This window comes from Engystomops pustulosus, chromosome 9, assembly GCF_040894005.1.
Source record: "Engystomops pustulosus chromosome 9, aEngPut4.maternal, whole genome shotgun sequence".
Taxonomy (NCBI): Eukaryota; Metazoa; Chordata; class Amphibia; order Anura; family Leptodactylidae; genus Engystomops; species Engystomops pustulosus.
In genome coordinates, this window is record NC_092419.1 from 2,617,749 (window position 1) to 2,642,458 (window position 24,710).

Genomic DNA, 24,710 nt, shown 5'->3' on the forward strand with positions numbered 1-24,710 from the left:
GGACAGACGCTTCACCCTGCCGGGACCCGAGGACGGACGCTTCACCCTGCCGGGACCCGAGGACGGACGCTTCACCCTGCCGGGACCCGAGGACGGACGCTTCACCCTGCCGGGACCCGAGGACAGACGCTTCACCCTGCCGGGACCCGAGGACAGACGCTTCACCCTGCCGGGACCCGAGGACAGACGCTTCACCCTGCCGGGACCCGAGGACAGACGCTTCACCCTGCCGGGACCCGAGGACAGACGCTTCACCCTGCCGGGACCCGAGGACAGACGCTTCACCCTGCCGGGACCCGAGGACAGACGCTTCACCCTGCCGGGACCCGAGGACAGACGCTTCACCCTGCCGGGACCCGAGGACAGACGCTTCACCCTGCCGGGACCCGAGGACAGACGCTTCACCCTGCCGGGACCCGAGGACAGACGCTTCACCCTGCCGGGACCCGAGGACAGACGCTTCACCCTGCCGGGACCCGAGGACAGACGCTTCACCCTGCCGGGACCCGAGGACAGACGCTTCACCCTGCCGGGACCCGAGGACAGACGCTTCACCCTGCCGGGACCCGAGGACAGACGCTTCACCCTGCCGGGACCCGAGGACAGACGCTTCACCCTGCCGGGACCCGAGGACAGACGCTTCACCCTGCCGGGACCCGAGGACAGACGCTTCACCCTGCCGGGACCCGAGGACAGACGCTTCACCCTGCCGGGACCCGAGGACAGACGCTTCACCCTGCCGGGACCCGAGGACAGACGCTTCACCCTGCCGGGACCCGAGGACAGACGCTTCACCCTGCCGGGACCCGAGGACAGACGCTTCACCCTGCCGGGACCCGAGGACAGACGCTTCACCCTGCCGGGACCCGAGGACGGACGCTTCACCCTGCCGGGACCCGAGGACGGACGCTTCACCCTGCCGGGACCCGAGGACGGACGCTTCACCCTGCCGGGACCCGAGGACGGACGCTTCACACTGCCGGGACCCGAGGACGGACGCTTCACACTGCCGGGACCCGAGGACGGACGCTTCACACTGCCGGGACCCGAGGACGGACGCTTCACACTGCCGGGACCCGAGGACGGACGCTTCACACTGCCGGGACCCGAGGACGGACGCTTCACACTGCCGGGACCCGAGGACGGACGCTTCACACTGCCGGGACCCGAGGACGGACGCTTCACACTGCCGGGACCCGAGGACGGACGCTTCACACTGCCGGGACCCGAGGACGGACGCTTCACACTGCCGGGACCCGAGGACGGACGCTTCACACTGCCGGGACCCGAGGACGGACGCTTCACACTGCCGGGACCCGAGGACGGACGCTTCACACTGCCGGGACCCGAGGACGGACGCTTCACACTGCCGGGACCCGAGGACGGACGCTTCACACTGCCGGGACCCGAGGACGGACGCTTCACACTGCCGGGACCCGAGGACGGACGCTTCACACTGCCGGGACCCGAGGACGGACGCTTCACACTGCCGGGACCCGAGGACGGACGCTTCACACTGCCGGGACCCGAGGACGGACGCTTCACACTGCCGGGACCCGAGGACGGACGCTTCACACTGCCGGGACCCGAGGACGGACGCTTCACACTGCCGGGACCCGAGGACGGACGCTTCACACTGCCGGGACCCGAGGACGGACGCTTCACACTGCCGGGACCCGAGGACGGACGCTTCACACTGCCGGGACCCGAGGACGGACGCTTCACACTGCCGGGACCCGAGGACGGACGCTTCACACTGCCGGGACCCGAGGACGGACGCTTCACACTGCCGGGACCCGAGGACGGACGCTTCACACTGCCGGGACCCGAGGACGGACGCTTCACACTGCCGGGACCCGAGGACGGACGCTTCACACTGCCGGGACCCGAGGACGGACGCTTCACACTGCCGGGACCCGAGGACGGACGCTTCACACTGCCGGGACCCGAGGACGGACGCTTCACACTGCCGGGACCCGAGGACGGACGCTTCACACTGCCGGGACCCGAGGACGGACGCTTCACACTGCCGGGACCCGAGGACGGACGCTTCACACTGCCGGGACCCGAGGACGGACGCTTCACACTGCCGGGACCCGAGGACGGACGCTTCACACTGCCGGGACCCGAGGACGGACGCTTCACACTGCCGGGACCCGAGGACGGACGCTTCACACTGCCGGGAGCCGAGGACAGACGCTTCACACTGCCGGGAGCCGAGGACAGACGCTTCACACTGCCGGGACCCCAGGACAGACGCTTCACACTGCCGGGACCCCAGGACAGACGCTTCACACTGCCGGGACCCCAGGACAGACGCTTCACACTGCCGGGACCCCAGGACAGACGCTTCACACTGCCGGGACCCCAGGACAGACGCTTCACACTGCCGGGACCCCAGGACAGACGCTTCACACTGCCGGGACCCCAGGACAGACGCTTCACACTGCCGGGACCCCAGGACAGACGCTTCACACTGCCGGGACCCCAGGACAGACGCTTCACACTGCCGGGACCCCAGGACAGACGCTTCACACTGCCGGGACCCCAGGACAGACGCTTCACACTGCCGGGACCCCAGGACAGACGCTTCACACTGCCGGGACCCCAGGACAGACGCTTCACACTGCCGGGACCCCAGGACAGACGCTTCACACTGCCGGGACCCCAGGACAGACGCTTCACACTGCCGGGACCCCAGGACAGACGCTTCACACTGCCGGGACCCCAGGACAGACGCTTCACACTGCCGGGACCCCAGGAAAGACGCTTCACACTGCCGGGACCCCAGGACAGACGCTTCACACTGCCGGGACCCCAGGACAGACACTTCTCGTACGAGTCTCGTCTTACACAAACATTTAGGGGACAGGTCGTCCCGTGCCGGCACCTGGTCACAGTATAGAGGACATGGAATACACATATATATATAGGGTACAGGTCGCCCCTCTGGTCACAGTATAGAGGACATGGAATACACATATATATATAGGGTACAGGTCGTCCCTCTGGTCACAGTATGGAGGACATGGAATATATATATATAGGGTACAGGTCGCCCCTCTGGTCACAGTATGGAGGACATGGAATACACATATATATAGGGTACAGGTTGTCCCTCTGGTCACAGTATAGAGGACATGGAATACACATATATATAGGGTACAGGTCGTCCCTCTGGTCACAGTATGGAGGACATGGAATACATATATATAGGGTACAGGTCGTCCCTCTGGTCACAGTATGGAGGACATGGAATACATATATATAGGGTACAGGTCGCCCCTCTGGTCACAGTATGGAGGACATGGAATACATATATATAGGGTACAGGTCGCCCCTCTGGTCACAGTATGGAGGACATGGAATACACATATATATAGGGTACAGGTCGTCCCTCTGGTCACAGTATGGAGGACATGGAATACATATATATAGGGTACAGGTCGCCCCTCTGGTCACAGTATGGAGGACATGGAATCCTCTGGTCACAGTATGGAGGACATGGAATACACATATATATAGGGTACAGGTCGTCCCTCTGGTCACAGTATGGAGGACATGGAATATATATATATAGGGTACAGGTCGCCCCTCTGGTCACAGTATGGAGGACATGGAATACATATATATATAGGGTACAGGTCGCCCCTCTGGTCACAGTATGGAGGACATGGAATACATATATATATATATATATATAGGGTACAGGTCACCCCTCTGGTCACAGTATGGAGGACATGGAATACACATATATATAGGGTACAGGTCGTCCCTCTGGTCACAGTATGGAGGACATGGAATATATATATATAGGGTACAGGTCGCCCCTCTGGTCACAGTATGGAGGACATGGAATACATATATATATAGGGTACAGGTCGCCCCTCTGGTCACAGTATGGAGGACATGGAATACATATATATATATATATATAGGGTACAGGTCGCCCCTCTGGTCACAGTATGGAGGACATGGAATACACATATATATAGGGTACAGGTCGTCCCTCTGGTCACAGTATGGAGGACATGGAATACATATATATAGGGTACAGGTCGCCCCTCTGGTCACAGTATGGAGGACATGGAATACACATATATATAGGGTACAGGTCGTCCCTCTGGTCACAGTATGGAGGACATGGAATATATATATATATAGGGTACAGGTCGCCCCTCTGGTCACAGTATGGAGGACATGGAATACATATATATATAGGGTACAGGTCGCCCCTCTGGTCACAGTATGGAGGACATGGAATACATATATATATATATATATATATATAGGGTACAGGTCACCCCTCTGGTCACAGTATGGAGGACATGGAATACATATATATAGGGTACAGGTCGCCCCTCTGGTCACAGTATGGAGGACATGGAATACATATATATATATAGGGTACAGGTCGCCCCTCTGGTCACAGTATGGAGGACATGGAATACATATATATATATATATATATATATATATATAGGGAACAGGTCGCCCCTCTGGTCACAGTATGGAGGACATGGAATACATATATATAGGGTATAGGTCGCCCCTCTGGTCACAGTATGGAGGACATGGAATACATATATATATAGGGTACAGGTCGCCCCTCTGGTCACAGTATGGAGGACATGGAATACATATATATATAGGGTACAGGTCGCCCCTCTGGTCACAGTATAGAGGACATGGAATACATATATATAGGGTACAGGTCGTCCCTCTGGTCACAGTATGGAGGACATGGAATACATACATATATATAGGGTACAGGTCGTCCCTCTGGTCACAGTATGGAGCACATGGAATACATATATATATAGGGTACAGGTCGTCCCTCTGGTCACAGTATGGAGGACATGGAATACATATATATATATAGGGTACAGGTCGTCCCTCTGGTCACAGTATGGAGGACATGGAATACATACATATATATAGGGTACAGGTCGCCCCTCTGGTCACAGTATGGAGGACATGGAATACATATATATATATATATATATATAGGGTACAGGTCGTCCCTCTGGTCACAGTATGGAGGACATGGAATACATATATATATAGGGTACAGGTCGCCCCTCTGGTCACAGTATGGAGGACATGGAATACATATATATATAGGGTACAGGTCGCCCCTCTGGTCACAGTATGGAGGACATGGAATACATATATATATAGGGTACAGGTCACCCCTCTGGTCACAGTATGGAGGACATGGAATACATATATATATATAGGGTACAGGTCGCCCCTCTGGTCACAGTATGGAGGACATGGAATACATATATATATAGGGTACAGGTCGCCCCTCTGGTCACAGTATGGAGGACATGGAATACATATATATATATATATAGGGTACAGGTCGCCCCTCTGGTCACAGTATGGAGGACATGGAATACACATATATATAGGGTACAGGTCGCCCCTCTGGTCACAGTATGGAGGACATGGAATACATATATATATATAGGGTACAGGTCGCCCCTCTGGTCACAGTATGGAGGACATGGAATACATATATATATAGGGTACAGGTCGTCCAACTGGTCACAGTATAGAGGACATGGAATACATATATATATAGGGTACAGGTCGTCCCTCTGGTCACAGTATACAGGACATGGAATACATATATATAGGGTACAGGTCGCCCCTCTGGTCACAGTATGGAGGACATGGAATACATATATATAGGGTACAGGTCGCCCCTCTGGTCACAGTATGGAGGATATGCAATACACATATATATAGGGTACAGGTCGCCCCTCTGGTCACAGTATGGAGGACATGGAAAACATATATATAGGGTACAGGTCGCCCCTCTGGTCACAGTATGGAGGACATGGAATACATATATATAGGGTACAGGTCGCCCCTCTGGTCACAGTATGGAGGACATGGAATACATTTATATATAGGGTACAGGTCGCCCCTCTGGTCACAGTATGGAGGACATGGAATACATATATATATAGGGTACAGGTCGCCCCTCTGGTCACAGTATGGAGGACATGGAATACATATATATAGGGTACAGGTCGCCCCTCTGGTCACAGTATGGAGGACATGGAATACATATATATATATATATATATATAGGGTACAGGTCGTCCCTCTGGTCACAGTATGGAGGACATGGAATACATATATATATATAGGGTACAGGTCGTCCCTCTGGTCACAGTATGGAGGACATGGAATACACATATATATATAGGGTACAGGTCGCCCCTCTGGTCACAGTATGGAGGACATGGATTACACATATATATAGGGTACAGGTCACCCCTCTGGTCACAGTATGGGGGACATGGAATACATATATATATAGGGTACAGGTCGTCCCTCTGGTCACAGTATGGAGGACATGGAATACATATATATATATGGTACAGGTCGCCCCTCTGGTCACAGTATGGAGGACATGGAATACATATATATATATGGTACAGGTCGCCCCTCTGGTCACAGTATGGGGGACATGGAATACATATATATATAGGGTACAGGTCACCCCTCGGGTCACAGTATGGAGGACATGGAATACATATATATAGGGTACAGGTCGCCCCTCTGGTCACAGTATGGAGGACATGGAATACACATATATATAGGGTACAGGTCGCCCCTCTGGTCACAGTATGGAGGACATGGAATACACATATATATAGGGTACAGGTCGCCCCTCTGGTCACAGTATGGAGGACATGGAATACATATATATATATAGGGTACAGGTCGCCCCTCTGGTCACAGTATGGAGGACATGGAATACATATATATATATAGGGTACAGGTCGCCCCTCTGGTCACAGTATAGAGGACATGGAATACATATATATATAGGGTACAGGTCGCCCCTCTGGTCACAGTATGGAGGACATGGAATACATATATATATAGGGTACAGGTCGTCCCTCTGGTCACAGTATGGAGGACATGGAATACATATATATAGGGTACAGGTCGCCCCTCTGGTCACAGTATGGAGGACATGGAATACATATATATATAGGGTACAGGTCGCCCCTCTGGTCACAGTATGGAGGACATGGAATACATATATATATAGGGTACAGGTCGCCCCTCTGGTCACAGTATGGAGGACATGGAATACATATATATATAGGGTACAGGTCGCCCCTCTGGTCACAGTATGGAGGACATGGAATACATATATATAGGGTACAGGTCGTTCCTCTGGTCACAGTATAGAGGACATGGAATACATATATATATAGGGTACAGGTCACCCCTCTGGTCACAGTATGGAGGACATGGAATACATATATATAGGGTACAGGTCGTTCCTCTGGTCACAGTATAGAGGACATGGAATACATATATATATATATAGGGTACAGGTCGCCCCTCTGGTCACAGTATGGAGGACATGGAATACATATATATAGGGTACAGGTCGTCCGAGGACATGGAATACATATATATAGGGTACAGGTCGTTCCTCTGGTCACAGTATAGAGGACATGGAATACATATATATAGGGTACAGGTCACCCCTCTGGTCACAGTATAGAGGACATGGAATACATATATATATATAGGGTACAGGTCGCCCCTGTGGTCACAGTATAGAGACATGGAATACATATATATATATAGGGTACAGGTCGCCCCTCTGGTCACAGTATGGAGGACATGGAATACATATATATATAGGGTACAGGTCACCCCTCTGGTCACAGTATGGAGGACATGGAATACATATATATATATATATATATATAGGGTACAGGTCGCCCTTCTGGTCACAGTATGGAGGACATGCAATACACATATATATAGGGTACAGGTCGCCCCTCTGGTCACAGTATGGAGGACATGGAATACATATATATATATAGGGTACAGGTCGCCCCTCTGGTCACAGTATGGAGGACATGGATACATATATATTGGTACAGGTCGCCCCTCTGGTCACAGTATGGAGGACATGGAATACATATATATATAGGGTACAGGTCGCCCCTCTGGTCACAGTATGGAGGACATGGAATACATATATATAGGGTACAGGTCGTCCCTCTGGTCACAGTATGGAGGACATGGAATAATATATATAGGGTACAGGTCACCCCTCTGGTCACAGTATGGAGGACATGGAATACATATATATAGGGTACAGGTCGTCCCTCTGGTCACAGTATAGAGGACATGGAATACACATATATATAGGGTACAGGTCGCCCCTCTGGTCACAGTATGGAGGACATGGAATACATATATATATAGGGTACAGGTCGCCCCTCTGGTCACAGTATGGAGGACATGGAATACATATATATAGGGTACAGGTCGCCCCTCTGGTCACAGTATGGGAGGACATGGAATACATATATATATAGGGTACAGGTCGCCCCTCTGGTCACAGTATGGAGGACATGGAATACATATATATAGGGTACAGGTCGCCCCTCCTGGTCACAGTATGGAGGACATGGAATACATATATATATAGGTACAGGTCACCCCTCTGGTCACAGTATGGAGGACATGGAATACATATATATATAGGGTACAGGTCGCCCCTCTGGTCACAGTATGGAGGACATGGAATACATATATATATATAGGGTACAGGTCGCCCCTCTGGTCACAGTATGGAGGACATGGAATACATATATATAGGGTACAGGTCGTCCCTCTGGTCACAGTATGGAGGACATGGAATACATATATATAGGGTACAGGTCGCCCCTCTGGTCACAGTATGGAGGACATGGAATACATATATATATATATATAGGGTACAGGTCGTCCCTCTGGTCACAGTATGGAGGACATGGAATACATATATATAGGGTACAGGTCGTCCCTCTGGTCACAGTATGGAGGACATGGAATACACATATATATATAGGGTACAGGTCGCCCCTCTGGTCACAGTATGGAGGACATGGAATACATATATATAGGGTACAGGTCACCCCTCTGGTCACAGTATGGAGGACATGGAATACATATATATATAGGGTACAGGTCGCCCCTCTGGTCACAGTATGGAGGACATGGAATACATATATATATATATAGGGTACAGGTCGCCCCTCTGGTCACAGTATGGAGGACATGGAATACATATATATATAGGGTACAGGTCGCCCCTCTGGTCACAGTATGGAGGACATGGAATACATATATATAGGGTACAGGTCGCCCCTCTGGTCACAGTATGGAGGACATGGAATACATATATATAGGGTACAGGTCGCCCCTCTGGTCACAGTATGGAGGACATGGAATACATATATATATAGGGTACAGGTCGCCCCTCTGGTCACAGTATGGAGGACATGGAATACATATATATAGGGTACAGGTCGCCCCTCTGGTCACAGTATGGAGGACATGGAATACATATATATATAGGGTACAGGTCACCCCTCTGGTCACAGTATGGAGGACATGGAATACATATATATATAGGGTACAGGTCGCCCCTCTGGTCACAGTATGGAGGACATGGAATACATATATATATAGGGTACAGGTCGCCCCTCTGGTCACAGTATGGAGGACATGGAATACATATATATATAGGGTACAGGTCACCCCTCTGGTCACAGTATGGAGGACATGGAATACATATATATATATAGGGTACAGGTCGCCCCTCTGGTCACAGTATGGAGGACATGGAATACATATATATATAGGGTACAGGTCGCCCCTCTGGTCACAGTATGGAGGACATGGAATACATATATATATATAGGGTACAGGTCGCCCCTCTGGTCACAGTATGGAGGACATGGAATACATATATATATAGGGTACAGGTCACCCCTCTGGTCACAGTATGGAGGACATGGAATACATATATATATAGGGTACAGGTCACCCCTCTGGTCACAGTATGGAGGACATGGAATACATATATATATAGGGTACAGGTCGCCCCTCTGGTCACAGTATGGAGGACATGGAATACATATATATATATAGGGTACAGGTCGCCCCTCTGGTCACAGTATGGAGGACATGGAATACATATATATAGGGTACAGGTCGTCCCTCTGGTCACAGTATGGAGGACATGGAATACATATATATATATGGTACAGGTCGCCCCTCTGGTCACAGTATGGAGGACATGGAATACATATATATATAGGGTACAGGTCGCCCCTCTGGTCACAGTATGGAGGACATGGAATACATATATATAGGGTACAGGTCGCCCCTCTGGTCACAGTATGGAGGACATGGAATACATATATATATAGGGTACAGGTCACCCCTCTGGTCACAGTATGGAGGACATGGAATACATATATATATGGGGTACAGGTCGCCCCTCTGGTCACAGTATGGAGGACATGGAATACATATATATATATATAGGGTACAGGTCGCCCCTCTGGTCACTGTATGGAGGACATGGAATACATATATATATAGGGTACAGGTCACCCCTCTGGTCACAGTATGGAGGACATGGAATACATATATATATAGGGTACAGGTCGCCCCTCTGGTCACAGTATGGAGGACATGGAATACATATATATATATATATAGGGAACAGGTCGCCCCTCTGGTCACAGTATGGAGGACATGGAATACATATATATATAGGGTACAGGTCACCCCTCTGGTCACAGTATGGAGGACATGGAATACATATATATATAGGGTACAGGTCACCCCTCTGGTCACAGTATGGAGGACATGGAATACATATATATATAGGGTACAGGTCGCCCCTCTGGTCACAGTATGGAGGACATGCAATACACATATATATAGGGTACAGGTCGCCCCTCTGGTCACAGTATGGAGGACATGGAATACATATATATATATATATAGGGTACAGGTCGCCCCTCTGGTCACAGTATGGAGGACATGGAATACATATATATATAGGGTACAGGTCGCCCCTCTGGTCACAGTATGGAGGACATGGAATACATATATATATATAGGGTACAGGTCGCCCCTCTGGTCACAGTATGGAGGACATGGAATACATATATATATATAGGGTACAGGTCGCCCCTCTGGTCACAGTATGGAGGACATGGAATACATATATATATATATATATATATATATATATATAGAGTACAGGTCACCCCTCTGGTCACAGTATGGGGGACATGGAATACATATATATATATATATATAGGGTACAGGTCACCCCTCTGGTCACAGTATGGAGGACATGGAATACATATATATATAGGGTACAGGTCGCCCCTCTGGTCACAGTATGGAGGACATGGAATACATATATATATATAGGGTACAGGTCACCCCTCTGGTCACAGTATGGAGGACATGGAATACATATATATATAGGGTACAGGTCGCCCTCTGGTCACAGTATGGAGGACATGGAATACATATATATATAGGGTACAGGTCGCCCTCTGGTCACAGTATGGAGGACATGCAATACACATATATATAGGGTACAGGTCGCCCCTCTGGTCACAGTATGGAGGACATGGAATACATATATATATATATAGGGTACAGGTCGCCCCTCTGGTCACAGTATGGAGGACATGGAATACATATATATATAGGGTACAGGTCGCCCCTCTGGTCACAGTATGGAGGACATGGAATACATATATATATAGGGTACAGGTCACCCCTCTGGTCACAGTATGGAGGACATGGAATACATATATATATAGGGTACAGTCGCCCCTCTGGTCACAGTATGGAGGACATGGAATACATATATATATAGGGTACAGGTCGCCCCTCTGGTCACAGTATGGAGGACATGGAATACATTATATATATAGGGTACAGGTCGCCCCTCTGGTCACAGTATGGAGGACATGGAATACATATATATAGGGTACAGGTCGCCCCTCTGGTCACAGTATGGAGGCATGGAATACATATATATAGGGTACAGGTCGCCCCTCTGGTCACAGTATGGAGGACATGGAATACATATATATATATAGGGTACAGGTCACCCCTCTGGTCACAGTATGGGGGACATGGAATACATATATATATAGGGTACAGGTCACCCCTCTGGTCACAGTATGGAGGACATGGAATACATATATATATATAGGGTACAGGTCGCCCTCTGGTCACAGTATGGAGGACATGGAATACATATATGAGTACAGGTCACCCCTCTGGTCACAGTATGGGGGACATGGAATACATATATATATAATAGGGTACAGGTCACCCCTCTGGTCACAGTATGGAGTACATGGAATACATATATATATAGGGTACAGGTCGTCCCTCTGGTCACAGTATGGAGGACATGGAATACATATATATATAGGGTACAGGTCGCCCCTCTGGTCACAGTATGTTGGGTGTCGGGGGGTGCACAGACCTCCGTGCACTTCTCATGGAGACAATCTTCTCCATCTTAAACTTCTCATTTCCCCTCATCGGCTGTGGCTTTGTCTCCTCTCAGTTTTCACTACCCCCCTCATCCTCCTCCTCCATTGGCATCAGTGACCGAGGCCTCGTCTCCGCCACCCCCCCCCCCCTTCTCCCACAGACAGTCGCAGCTGCTGACGTCTTTCCCGGCCCGGATCATTGTCCTATTTACTGGATAACTCCCCACAAACTCCAGGGAATCTTCCATCCTCCATGCCTGTGCCGGGGGACGGAGACCCCCACATACAGAACCCATCACCGGAGACCCCAACAATGCACCCGGATAATGGCTGATACTCACGGGTTTGGGACTTAGTTTCAGGAGTTGCAAACAACTGTGCCATATAATTGCTAAAAATCCAATTCCATCTTTATGGCCGAAGGAGGACAAGTTATTTCCTTCCTCCCTGCTGTGAGCAATCACTAGATTTAGAGGAAATGGAGTATTACACATCCCGGATCACCCCAAAATCAGTGGATTCAGCTCCGATTCCTCACAGTCAGAGAAAGGGGGAGACCGGTAATAGGGCTGGCGGTGATAACCGCACCGTGTACTGGCACCCAGTATTGCCCGGCACCCAGCAGTTACCCGGCACCCAGCAGTTACCCTGCACCCAGCAGTTACCCGGCACCCTATCAGGTCATTATATGTGGTTATAGCTCACCCACCTCCTTTTACAAAAAAAATCTCCAATTCAAATGCAGATGAACAGAGACGAGTCACCTTTCGTCTGAAATAGAAGCCTCACTTCAAACACCTCTCCTTAGGGCTCCGTAGCACTTAGAACAATAGTTCTGGGGTGGAGTTATGCAAAGATGTGAATCTCATCTTTTTAAACAAGACTGTGATTCTGTGTGTTCTAGAACCGGACATTCAGCCGCTGTAGTCGTGGATGAGGCTCCAGGTGAGTTTTAAAAGAAGAAATTCTCATCTTTACATGACACCAATAACATTGTTCTGCTATAGAGTCCGACCTATGGGCATCCGAAGTGAAGTGGCCTCTGAGGTATCTGACCATTTCGGAGTCTCAGTTATAATGATGGTGCGGGACAACAGTGCTGCTCTGCTACATGTGAACACCGTCCAAGAAGTTACAGCCAAGGTTTTATTCTTGATTGTTATTTTTAGGACTTTCATGGTAATTTGCAGGTGGTAAGAACGGTGCAGGCAGGAGGCATCACATGGTCACCAGAGACACGAGCCAAGTCCAACACAAACACACACTCTACAAATATTTGATCCCAAGAAGCAGATCCACACATGGCGGCCATTGCCCGAGAGCCGGCCAAGACTTCCAAGAAAAAAGGTTTAAAGTCAAAAAGAAAGTTTAAAGGAAATTACCACTAGGATCAGGGATTGTAAAAATTATGCAAATGAGCCTGAGGGGCTCCAGGTTCCATTGACATCAGTCTCATTTGCATAATTTTTTTAAACTTTTTTTTAAGGTCCTAAGAAGCTAAAAGTTGAGCAAATCTTCCCCACGCAAACCAACATGAAGAAGAAGCTTCTGCCCTTCCATCGTAATCCGTGACCCCGATGTGTCCCCAAGGCCTGAACACGAAACCAACAAACCAGGACACAGCAGCTCCACACGAATTTCATCCATCATAAGTTTCTAAGAATTTTACTTGACAATAAGAACGAGTAGGAGGGGAAGGGGCAGCGACCTGGACCAGAGGCACTTGGCTGCACATACAGTCTCCTCTAGGAGCAGAGCAACAAAAACAAGGGAAGGACACACAGCGGGGGCGCCCCGGCCTCCAAACATCATGTGGCACAGGAGAAGAGGGCAACACATTACTCCACAGCACACCAGCAGCAGAATAGTGAGTGCAGCTCTGGAGTATAATACAGGATGTAACTCAGGATCAGTACAGGATAAGTAATGTCATGTATGTACACAGTGACTGCACCAGCAGCAGAATAGTGAGTGCAGCTCTGGGGTATAATACAGGATGTAACTCAGGATCAGTACAGGATAAGTAATGTCATGTATGTACACAGTAACTGCAACCAGCAGCAGAATAGTGAGTGCAGCTCTGGAGTATAATACAGGATGTAACTCAGGATCAGTACAGGATAAGTAATGTCATGTATGTACACAGTAACTGCACCAGCAGCAGAATAGTGAGTGCAGCTCTGGGTATAATACAAGGATGTAACTCAGGATCAGTACAGGATAAGTAATGTCATGTATGTACACAGTGACTGCACCAGCAGCAGAATAGTGAGTGCAGCTCTGGGGTATAATACAGGATGTAACTCAGGATCAGTACAGAATAAGTAATGTCATGTATGTACACAGTCACTGCACCAGCAGCAGAATAGTGAGTGCAGCTCTGGAGTATAATACAGGATGTAACTCAGGATCAGTACAGGATAAGTAATGTCATGTATGTACACAGTAACTGCACCAGCAGCAGAATAGTGAGTGCAGCTCTGGGGTATAATACAGGATGTAACTCAGGATCAGTACAGAATAAGTAATGTCATGTATGTACACAGTGACTGCACCAGCAGCAGAATAGTGAGTGCAGCTCTGGGGTATAATACAGGATGTAACTCAGGATCAGTACAGAATAAGTAATGTCATGTATGTACACAGTCACTGCAACCAGCAGCAGAATAGTGAGTGCAGCTCTGAGTATAATACAGGATGTAACTCAGGATCAGTACAGGATAAGTAATGTCATGTATGTACACAGTGACTGCACCAGCAGCAGAATAGTGAGTGCAGCTCTGGAGTATAATACAGGATGTAACTCAGGATCAGTACAGGATAAGTAATGTCTGTATGTACACAGTAACTGCACCAGCAGCAGATAGTGAGTGCAGCTCTGGGGTATAATACAGGATGTAACTCAGGATCAGTACAGAATAAGTAATGTCATGTATGTACACAGTGACTGCACCAGCAGCAGAATAGTGAGTGCAGCTCTGGGGTATAATACAGGATGTAACTCAGGATCAGTACAGAATAAGTAATGTCATGTATGTACACAGTCACTGCACCAGCAGCAGAATAGTGAGTGCAGCTCTGAGTATAATACAGGATGTAACTCAGGATCAGTACAGGATAAGTAATGTCATGTATGTACACAGTGACTGCACCAGCAGCAGAATAGTGAGTGCAGCTCTGGAGTATAATACAGGATGTATACTCAGGATCAGTACAGGAATAAGTAATGTCATGTATGTACACCAGTAACTGCACCAGCAGCAGAATAGTGAGTGCAGCACTGGGGTATAATACAGGATGTAACTCAGGATCAGTACAGAATAAGTAATGTCATGTATGTACACAGTGACTGCACCAGCAGCAGAATAGTGAGTGCAGCTCTGGGGTATAATACAGGATGTAACTCAGGATCAGTACAGGATAAGTAATGTCATGTATGTACACAGTGACTGCACCAGCAGCAGAATAGTGAGTGCAGCTCTGGAGTATAATACAGGATGTAACTCAGGATCAGTACAGATAAGTAATGTCATGTATGAACCCAGTAACTGCACCAGCAGCAGAATAGTGAGTGCAGGCTCTGGGGTATAATACAGGATGTAACTCAGGATCAGTACAGAATAAGTAATGTCATGTATGTACACAGTGACTGCACCAGCAGCAGAATAGTGAGTGCAGCTCTGGGGTATAATACAGGATGTAACTCAGGATCAGTACAGAATAAGTAATGTCATGTATGTACACAGTCACTGCACCAGCAGCAGAATAGTGAGTGCAGCTCTGGAGTATAATACAGGATGTAACTCAGGATCAGTACAGGATAAGTAATGTCATGTATGTACACAGTGACTGCACCAGCAGCAGAATAGTGAGTGCAGCTCTGGGGTATAATACAGGATGTAACTCAGGATCAGTACAGGATAAGTAATGTCATGTATGTACACAGTGACTGCACCAGCAGCAGAATAGTGGAGTGCAGCTCTGGGGTATAATGCAGGATAATTAGTATAATGTATTTGTTCTGTGGAATATCTCTATATATATCCTGCAGGTTATGGAGCAGTGAGTGAGGTCCTGACCCCTCGGGTGACTATAAATCCTAGAGGTCGCAGTGGGTTATGCTGGAACATTATATGAAGGATAGGAGATTTGATGGATGTGAGGACAATATATAAACCTATGAAGAAACATTTTCTCCAGTCTAAAGTCCACCTAGATCTCCCACTTGCTGGGAGGTGAATGTGATCTATTGCTCCCTGTTATCAGCCACTTGTCTGGGTTGAGAACATTCATTCTTGGGTCACTGTAATAAGTAGTGATTATTCCTATGTGTCAGGTAATTGTTGTATGAAGATGTCAGCTCTGAGGTCCCTGTGGTGATTGTGTGACAGGATAATGGAGGCAGCGCAGGATGCCAAGGCCCGTCCTCTATGGCAGGGAATAGGAGAGCAGAGCAGCCAATCACAGAGCAGGTTTTATTTTCAAAACTGCAGTGATGAATTTAAACACTGATTCTGATTGGTTACTATAGACAACATGGCTAACATTTCCTCTGGTACAGCCCACAGCAACCAATCACAGCGCAGCTTTCATTTTCCAGGAGCACGTTAAGAAATAAAAGCTGCACTCTGATAGGCTGCCATGGAAAAACTACTGAAAATTTCACTTCTGTTTTCATGAAGAATTGCTGAATTATCTGATAAGAAGCGAACATGATAAACCACCATCTATCTCTCAGGAAACTGGCGGTATATCTGTATGACGCCCAGCCGCCAGCATGAAGAGGAGCAGTCACCCCAAACCATGGTCTGATGGATGTCTTCTCACCGCAGAGGGTTTGTTACAGTAACATCCGTCACGACTATCCTCTATGAAACTCATCAGCAGAAACCTCTCCAGGTAATAGGTGGAGACCACTGTAACAAACCCTCAGCTGTGGAAGTAACAGGATTCCTAAATTCGTCTTGATAGGGTTGAAATATAAGGAAATAAGGCGCAAAGGACATAATATTCACCCCAAACTACAGCACAGCGGCCTCAGATGCCCTCATCAGTGTCTGCCATTATCAGAGGCACCAGCCAGTGACTGACGCCCAAGCGGCTTTATGGTGGTGTTCACACTAAGCTGTAAACCTGCTCTAAGGGCATGAACCAGGCTGTCATGGCAGATATGGTAATAGACCTACACTGGCGCCTGCAGGGGCTCCAGTCCATCAGGATGATCCTGAAAATTCAATAGCGAATTCGATTCACGGAAGGAACGGCGTTTGTACCACCCTATAGTGCAGGTTATTTCTGATTTAGTCCCAAAGCTTTATTTACTTAATTCTATGGGGCTGCCGAAATCAGAGGCACATTCCCTTAGGGTGAAGACACACATGGCGTTTTTGGGCCGTTTTTGGGCCGTTTTTACTAAGTGCGTTTTCAGATCGTTAAAAACGCATGCGTTTTTGTCCGTTTTTCCGAAATTACGCATTTTTTTAACGCATGCGTTTTTAACGATCTGAAAACGCACTTAGTAAAAACGGCCCAAAACGCCATGTGTGTCTTCACCCTTACCGAACACAGACTACTGGTAACACGGCGTGTCTGAATACGCCCCAACTTGTGATGTTACAGGCAGCAGCGCGGGCGACGCTCTGGGAGCACATCACATGCGGAACAGAAAACTGAGGGATAACACAACTTTTATTAGGAAGTAAAAGTTGTTTTTTGGTAAAATAAGCCCCATCAGCAGGACTGCCCGTGACTGCGACGCTTTCTAGGAACTGATGAGGAAACTGCCGGGGAAAGGTGAAGTCCTGGAGCTAGTAGAACTGATAAGAGAAAGCGGCTTTGATACGACCGCTTGCCTGTGGCTGCACCGCCGCCGGGTATAATGGTGTCAGCGTAGACTTTCTGGATTAAGATCAATTCATATTCCAATTCCATATTGGCCCTTGGACCCAGAGGCTTAGCTCAAAGTGCCGGGGCTGCACTGCCAAATACACAACGGGGCCCCCACTTAAAGCAGCGGTATCATTATGTGCAGAGCAGATTCTGGGCCCCCCCTTAGGATACCTTTGCACCTCCCCTGTGGCTTTGCTCCTGTCTGGACCCACATAGTCGCCATGAAAACACAAAACCGGACAGGAACCAACACCCGGCAGTAGTGCAGCCTTGGGCTTGGATCACTCTACAAGATCTAAAATTACAATTTCCAGACTCGGTAAACGCCATTTTAAAGGAATTGTTCACCATTTTTGTGTCTCAGTTGGTCAACAGTTCCCAATGAGAGGACACACTCTGGCCACAAATCGGATCAGAACAGTGACCCATGAGGGGACTATGAGCTGAAAATCTAGGGGACACGTCACAGCCAATCAGGAGACAGCGCTCGCTAAACGTAGACAATGAAATCCGTGTTCTGACTCTGCACTGCTCGTATGCGAGGCCTAGTCTACGGCCGTTTTTTGAACAATAGAACTTTATTTAGGAAAAAAACAACAACAAACAAACACTGGTTCTAAAAAGCAACAAAAAGTAAAACTATAACTAATAACATTCTACTTGGATCGATTGCTCTCATGGTCCTCAGCTAATCAGGAGATACGGCCGCCCATCCCCCACGACAATAAATATGATCCCGCTATCCGCATCACAATACGTGTAACACCGCCATCGGCCGCCCCTTACTATATGACAGGAGGGTTATTAGCGGCAGTAAACAGGCGCACACAAGACCATCAGGAATTTCCACTACATTTTTTACATTCTTTCATCTTTTTCTCACACATGAGACGTTGCGGTGCGATGACCTTCCATAATACACGCTCTATGTGTCTACAGCACTTACACCACAGGGCAGTAGTCCAGACTGTGACTGCTGAGGTGGAACTACAACTCCCAGCATGTCCTACCAGCCCTGGGCCTCAGCTAACGAGCCGCAGGTTATAGAATGCCTCCTTTTACATTTTGTAAAAATTATTACACGTACGATCCACTCTAATTGGGTGTCAAGCTATCAGGGCATGATGGGAGTTGTAGTTTCACCCCAGCTGGAGAACAACAGGGTCCTTTTCAGTTATATATACGCTATTACATACAGAGCCCTCCACCTGTACAATATATAGACATACAGGCGGTCCCCTACTTAAGAACACCCGACTTACAGACGACCCCTAGTTACAGACGGACCTCTGGATGTTGGTAATTTCCTGTACTTTAGCCCTAGGATACAATAATCAGCTGTAACAGTTATCACAGGCGTCTGTAATGAAGATTTATTGTTACTCCTGATTCTTATGACAACCCAACATTTTAAAATCCAATTGTCACAGAGACTGAAAAAAATTCTGGCTGGGATTACAATTATAAATATACAGTTCCGACTTACATACAAATTTAACTTAAGAACAAACCAAACAGACCCGATCTTGTATGTAACCCGGGGACTGCCTGTATATAACACTATTATACTGTATCATCACATTTTATAACACTGTTAGGCATCAAGTTGACAGTGAATGCTGGGTGTTGTAGTAACAGCAAAGCTGGAAAGCAACAGGTTAAAAGGCAACTTCCTACTCAGTATTATATACTCTATACCAGTGATGGCGAACCTTTTAGAGACCGAGTGCCCAAGTTACAACCAAAATCCGCTTTTTTAATCGCAAAGTGCCAAAATGGCAGTAACGTATTGCTACTTGTTCTTCCAATCTTATTGGCCCCGAGGCAAGCAATACAGTTGAAAGAAAGAGTACAAATTCAGACTTTTGTTGTAGCTTCTCACCAGGGTCTCTCTGTAGAGAAAGAATGAAGGGTCCAGCAGGGGGACCTCAAAAAGATACTGCAACCCTGTCCATGCCTTCTCACTTTTCCCGCAGTACCAAACAGCCAATAAATTGTTCCTAAAAAATAGCGCTGAGAGCAGCATCTCTAAAGATGCCTGGGACTGCAGAAAGATTTGATGGATTTGTTTCTGTCTGGTGACCTCTGTCCTGGGGTGATAACCTGAGTGCCCAGAGAAATGGCTCTGAGTGCCACCTCTGGCACCCGTGCCATAGGTTCGCCACCACTGCTCTATACCATATAATATATTATGCAGATTATTACATGAACAATATGCTGAAACACGTAGTGAGACGTCAGGCAGTGCATGCTGGGATCTGTAGTTTCACCCCATTTGGAACAACAAAAGACTATAATATACAGTCTAAGACATACAGAACCCTCCTCTGTGCTATACACTCCAGTGCTATACACTGTATCCCCCCCCCCAGATCCTCATACACTCCAGTGCTATACACTGTATCCCCCCCCCAGATCCTCATACACTCCAGTGCTATACACTGTATCCCCCCCCAGATCCTCATACACTCCAGTGCTATACACTGTATCCCCCCCCCAGATCCTCATACACTCCAGTGCTATACACTGTATCCCCCCCCCCCAGATCCTCATACACTCCAGTGCTATACACTGTATCCCCCCCCCAGATCCTCATACACTCCAGTGCTATACACTGTATCCCCCCCCCCCCCAGATCCTCATACACTCCAGTGCTATACACTGTATCCCCCCCCAGATCCTCATACACTCCAGTGCTATACACTGTATCCCCCCCCCCAGATCCTCATACACTCCAGTGCTATACACTGTATCCCCCCCAGATCCTCATACACTCCAGTGCTATACACTGTATCCCCCCAGATCCTCATACACTCCAGTGCTATACACTGTATCCCCCCCAGATCCTCATACACTCCAGTGCTATACACTGTATCCCCCCAGATCCTCATACACTCCAGTGCTATACACTGTATCCCCCCAGATCCTCATACACTCCAGTGCTATACACTGTATCCCCCCTCCCAGATCCTCATACACTCCAGTGCTATACACTGTATCCCCCGCCCAGATCCTCATACACTCCAGTGCTATACACTGTATCCCCCGCCCAGATCCTCATACACTCCAGTGCTATACACTGTATCCCCCCCAGATCCTCATACACTCCAGTGCTATACACTGTATCCCCCCAGATCCTCATACACCCCAGTGCTATACACTGTATCCCCCGCCCAGATCCTCATACACTCCAGTGCTATACACTGTATCCCCCCAGATCCTCATACACTCCAGTGCTATACACTGTATCCCCCGCCCAGATCCTCATACACTCCAGTGCTATACACTGTATCCCCCCCCCAGATCCTCATACACTCCAGTGCTATACACTGTACCCCCCCCCAGATCCTCATACACTCCAGTGCTATACACTGTACCCCCCCCAGATCCTCATACACTCCAGTGCTATACACTGTATCCCCCCCCCCCAGATCCTCATACACTCCAGTGCTATACACTGTATCCCCCCAGATCCTCATACACTCCAGTGCTATACACTGTATCCCCCCCCAGATCCTCATACACTCCAGTGCTATACACTGTATCCCCCCCCCAGATCCTCATACACTCCAGTGCTATACACTGTATCCCCCCAGATCCTCATACACTCCAGTGCTATACACTGTATCCCCCCAGATCCTCATACACTCCAGTGCTATACACTGTATCCCCCCCCCAGATCCTCATACACTCCAGTGCTATACACTGTATCCCCCCAGATCCTCATACACTCCAGTGCTATACACTGTACCCCCCCAGATCCTCATACACTCCAGTGCTATACACTGTATCCCCCCCCCCAGATCCTCATACACTCCAGTGCTATACACTGTATCCCCCCCCCCCAGATCCTCATACACTCCAGTGCTATACACTGTATCCCCCCCCCCCAGATCCTCATACACTCCAGTGCTATACACTGTATCCCCCCCCCCCAGATCCTCATACACTCCAGTGCTATACACTGTATCCCCCCCCCCCAGATCCTCATACACTCCAGTGCTATACACTGTATCCCCCCCCCCAGATCCTCATACACTCCAGTGCTATACACTGTATCCCCCCCCCAGATCCTCATACACTCCAGTGCTATACACTGTATCCCCCCCCCAGATCCTCATACACTCCAGTGCTATACACTGTACCCCCCCCCAGATCCTCATACACTCCAGTGCTATACACTGTACCCCCCCCCCAGATCCTCATACACTCCAGTGCTATACACTGTATCCCCCCAGATCCTCATACACTCCAGTGCTATACACTGTACCCCCCCCCCAGATCCTCATACACTCCAGTGCTATACACTGTATCCCCCCAGATCCTCATACACTCCAGTGCTATACACTGTACCCCCCCCCCCAGATCCTCATACACTCCAGTGCTATACACTGTATCCTCCCAGATCCTCATACACTCCAGTGCTATACACTGTATCCCCCCAGATCCTCATACCCTCCAGTGCTATACACTGTATCCCCCCAGATCCTCATACACTCCAGTGCTATACACTGTATCCCCCCCCCCCCCCAGATCCTCATACACTCCAGTGCTATACACTGTATCCCCCGCCCAGATCCTCATACCCTCCAGTGCTATACACTGTATCCCCCCAGATCCTCATACACTCCAGTGCTATACACTGTATCCCCCCAGATCCTCATACACCCCAGTGCTATACACTGTATCCCCCCAGATCCTCATACACTCCAGTGCTATACACTGTATCCCCCCAGATCCTCATACACTCCAGTGCTATACACTGTATCCCCCCCCCCCCAGATCCTCATACACTCCAGTGCTATACACTGTATCCCCCCCCCCCCAGATCCTCATACACTCCAGTGCTATACACTGTATCCCCCCAGATCCTCATACACTCCAGTGCTATACACTGTATCCCCCCCCCCCCAGATCCTCATACACTCCAGTGCTATACACTGTATCCCCCCCAGATCCTCATACACTCCAGTGCTATACACTGTATCCCCCCAGATCCTCATACACTCCAGTGCTATACACTGTATCCCCCCCCCCCCAGATCCTCATACACTCCAGTGCTATACACTGTATCCCCCCAGATCCTCATACACTCCAGTGCTATACACTGTATCCCCCCCCCCCCCCAGATCCTCATACACTCCAGTGCTATACACTGTATCCCCCAGGACTGACCTGTACTCAGAGGGTCCCGCGGGCTCCGGCTTCCTGACGTGCTGCAGACCCTGGGAGGAGAGAAGAGAGAGGATTGGAGCCCCTGGCACTGTGGACACACTATATACAATGTATACTATACAAACTATATACAATGTATACTCTGTTACTTCCTCCAGTTCTTCCCTCCTCTTCTAGAAGTGACAGCTTCCTTCTCCATCACAAAGTTTCTGCCCCCCAGACCTTCTCTTCCCCTCCCAGACTTGCCCTTTCTGTGCTTCTATCCTGCCCCTCCACCCCCAGGGAGAATCTGGTGTCTCCACCATCAGGTACCATCTGCTCCAGCGCTCGCCTCCTCCCCCCTCTGATGCTGATGTAACGGTCCGCTCCTATTGTAAAAGTAACAGAATGGGCTGTACTAACTGTCCACTTGGGGGGGTTGTTGGGATCCAGTGTACCCCCAGAGAAAATCTGGGGGGCAGCCAAGTCCAGCAGCTGCTGCGGGTCTGAGGAGCGATGAATGGAGAGCAGCGGGGAGGGGGCGATGTCACCCGGGAGGGGGCGCACAGGGGATGGCACCGGCCACGGGATGCAATGACAGCACCGGGAGACAGCGGGGGGAAAAGGAGGGAAAGGGGCAGAGGAGGGAGGGGCCTGGGGGACAGGGGAGGGAGGGGCCACAGGACGGAGAGGGGCAACAAAGGCCAAACAGCGGCGGATGCAGGGCAGGAGGCCGCCGGGAGGCAGCAGGGGGCGGCAGCAGCAGCGGGAGCACAAGCCCCGGACACCACCGCTAGCTGCAGATGGAGAGGCACTGACAGAGGGCGGAGCCACGCCGCGGCATCATGGGAAGTGTAGTCCTCAGCCGCCACCGCCGCAAAGCATTGTGGGAGGAGCCACTGATCTCTGCGCTCTGATCCCTGCGGCCTCATTCCCCCCCCCCCCCCCCCCCGGGCATTAACCCCTGCGCCGCCACACTGCTGCCACATTAACCCCTGCACTGCTGCCACATTAACCCCTGCACTGCTGCCACATTAACCTCTGCACAGCACACACTGCTGAATATTAACCCCTGCACTGCCACATTAACCCCTGCACTGCCACATTAACCCCTGCACCGAAACACTGCTGAATATTAACCCCTGCGCCGCCACACTGCTGCCACATTAACCCCTGCACCGCCATGTTAACCTCTGCACTACCACACCGCTGCCACATTAACCCCTGCACCGCCACACTGCTGAATATTAACCCCATGCACTGCCACATTAACCCAGGGCCGGTTCTAGACAAATTGGGGCCCTG

The 24,710-nt window shown here is 49.4% G+C and overlaps 1 protein-coding gene across 1 annotated transcript in view; it reads right to left on the reverse strand.

Moving 5' to 3' along the window:
- The window catches only part of AGPAT1 (1-acylglycerol-3-phosphate O-acyltransferase 1), a 53,831-nt gene extending 29,558 nt beyond the window's left edge, over positions 1–24,273 (reverse strand). Inside the window, exons 1-2 of the mRNA XM_072124841.1 lie at positions 23,829–24,273; positions 23,427–23,476 (exon numbers count right to left, since the gene is read on the reverse strand). The gene's annotated coding sequence lies outside the window, so the exon portion shown is untranslated. The remainder of the gene's footprint in view (positions 1–23,426; positions 23,477–23,828) is intronic.
- Between the last annotated feature and the right edge of the window lie 437 nt (positions 24,274–24,710).